The following is a 2,905-nucleotide window of genomic DNA, read 5'->3' as shown; positions in this document are numbered from 1 at the left end:
AACCTTAGGATGTAACTACAGCCCAGCCTATGCAGCAGTATATGAATGACTAACCTCGTATTGTGGATGAATTATCTCAGTTGTTCTCCTGGCTGAAGTTTGGTCCTTTTACAGCATCCTGCCATGCGATTACATTTGTTCCTGACCACCGAGAACACTCACGTTAACTTTTATCCAGTGGGAAAAAAGTTAGCTTGTTTATATTATGCTAACATAGCTGTGTCGCTAGCGGTCACGTAGCACATCATTATATACCAGCTAGCCCAACTTCAGTAACCCTACAAACGTCACTGCTGTTTAGTTTTCTGTCTTCATTTATGCTGGAAGTGATAACAGAGCTGTACGTTTTAATTTGTTTCCAAAACCCCGCAGTCAGGACATGCTATATTGTATTTAGATAGAAGCTAGCGAGCTAACTCCCTGCTAACTTCTAACTCCGTTAAATGTCATAAATTCTGTTTTCATGGATGCCTGGATGTTATACTCAATTGTTACACCTGGTAGAGCAGAACGCTGATCATTTTATTAAAGATGAAAGACTTTAGACAGTTTTTAACTCTCAGTAATGCCATAGTGATCGTTTGATATATGGAGCTGCAGCGGAGTTTAGGCCCAGACACGGCTAGTGACGTCAGACTTTACGACCGGATAGCTTCCTGTTGAGGCACACGACTGGGCAGTCGCCTGGTAGTACTCTGTCCATTGTACAAGATCTATCGCCCTGTTATACAAAACCCAGTACAAACCTCCGGCAGTAACCAGCCAGCCCCCAAAGGTATCTCTAGCAACCAGTTCCTTCTGAACCGTTTGCCTTTTATGTTCAGGTTATCTATAGGAGCTCACTGTGATGCCTGGGTGCATTTCAACATGGTGATCTTCAAGTATGTAGTGACCAGGCAGGAGAGAGAACACGTGTGCAAAACACATGTTGGAATGCAGCAACATCCGCTCACTGGGCTGGTGTGACATGGTTATCCCAATGAGAGGTACCTGCAGCCCCAGTTCATCTCTAACCTCCACCACACTCACCAGACAAACGGATTCTGCTTTTCTCCATTTTTTAGGAGGTTGAGGTGTATCTGTGTGGCTCCACACCTGTCTAGCGGTACCCCTCCCACTCACTGTGTAACCACAAAAGGTTCTTGTAATTTGGTCAGGAGGTCTGAGATGGACAGAGGAAGCAATGTAATAATAATGGATTGGATTTATATAGCGCTTTTCAAGGCACCCAAAGCGCTTTACAATTCCACTATTCATTCCCTCTCACATTCACACACTGGTGGAGGCAGCTACGGTTGTAGCCACAGCTGCCCTGGGGCAGACTGACAGAAGCGAGGCTGCCATATCGCACCATCGGCCCCTCTGGCCAACACCAGTAGGCAAGTAGGGTAAAGTGTCTTGCCCAAGGACACAACGACCAGGACAGAGAGCCCGGGGATCGAATTGGCGACCTTCCGGTTACAGATGCGATTCCCAACCCCCTGAGCCACGGTCGCCTTATCCTTGTGTAAATTGTCTGAGTTTAGCCCTGCTGTTGTAAAGGCATCACTGACGTTCTTGGGCCTGGAATAAATTCTCTCATGACAACCTCCCCAGCATGTGTAGGTTTGCTGTCAGGTCCTAAAGTTCATGACTTCATATCCATTTGTACAGTTCTTTTAGTGTGTGTGAACAAGGTGCCTGGTCAGTAAGTCTCTCTTTGGGATACTGACTTGAGAGATGACTTAAAACAGCGCCTGCTCCACACTCTTGGCATTTATCAGATGATGGTCCATTAGTTCACAGACTCAAATATAATCACTTCTTAAAAGCAAATCTGATGCAGTTTGAACAAAGCCTGAAGCCTGAATTATTCATGACTGCAATGACTTCCAAACATTTTAGATTTATCAGTTTTGAATCACTGATATACTAATCTGTAAGATAATGATGGTAACTGAGATCAGATACTAATGAAACACAGAGACAGTGCTGCGTATTGAGAGCAAACAAGGTCTGCTTTAAATACACTGCACATGTGTTGGGGATTCTGGCTTGTGGCACTGTGCTTTGAGAAATATTTCCATCTGTGCTATGTGAGAAGCGTCTGTCGAATTTCTCACAGCTTGTAGAGGCTGTGAAAACACCACAATGGTGCTGTTCCAAAAGAACACAGCCTTATAAATATCAACACTTTAAAAAGCCTGTTTCCATCCTAATTAGTTTACTTTTGCTATTGTGATAAAAACCTTCCTGAGAAAATAGAAATCTCGTGGGAACAAAATGAATAAGACAGCTGACATATAGCAGACATGATCTCATGAGGCCAGCTTCTTATCAGTCCTGCTACTCACTATAATCTGTTAGTCAAATTTTCTAGAAAGAAGAAGGTTAGAACATTTCATGGCAGACCAGAGTGGACCACACAAAATGTATTAACTTATCCAGATCTGTCAGATCTGTCAGGAACATCTGGCCAATAAGGAGGATTCTCGTCTAAGTCTTTTGCAGTTACAGCAGCATTATTCTCTCTCCAGCAGCACCATGTAAGCACAAAGGTAGCCTTTTGTGCATGTACTTCAACACCACACATTTATCTGACATTCACACACAATTGCACTATGATGAGGATGAGGGTACAGTGTATTGCCCAAGAATACTTGATGCTCTGCTTTTTGTTGTTTGTTTGTTTTTAATTAATTGTTGAAAAACAAATTGCACATCGAAAGCAAAGTGATTTAATGAGATTTATTGAAGGAAAGTTAAAATCAATATAGCATGAACAGGATTCTGGTCATAATTTTTATGGACAGAATTTCTAGGCGCAGCCAAGTGACTGAAGGCTTTCACTTGGGTGGTCTCAGAATCTATTCAATTCAATTTCAATTCAATTTTATTTATATAGCGCCAAATCACAACAAAAGTC

The 2,905-nt window shown here is 42.6% G+C and overlaps 1 protein-coding gene across 1 annotated transcript in view; it reads right to left on the bottom strand.

Annotated features, from left to right (window-relative positions):
* Positions 1–585, bottom strand: part of lrrc3b (leucine rich repeat containing 3B) — a 32,907-nt gene extending 32,322 nt beyond the window's left edge. The window contains exons 1-2 of the mRNA XM_082521619.1: positions 498–585; positions 55–141 (exon numbers count right to left, since the gene is read on the bottom strand). The gene's annotated coding sequence lies outside the window, so the exon portion shown is untranslated. The remainder of the gene's footprint in view (positions 1–54; positions 142–497) is intronic.
* Between the last annotated feature and the right edge of the window lie 2,320 nt (positions 586–2,905).

Source organism: Aulonocara stuartgranti (genome assembly GCF_965226115.1).
Source record: "Aulonocara stuartgranti genome assembly, chromosome: 22".
NCBI lineage: Eukaryota > Metazoa > Chordata > Actinopteri > Cichliformes > Cichlidae > Aulonocara > Aulonocara stuartgranti.
The sequence above is the reverse complement of the archived record's forward strand: the minus strand, read 5'-3'. Positions and strand labels throughout refer to the sequence as shown.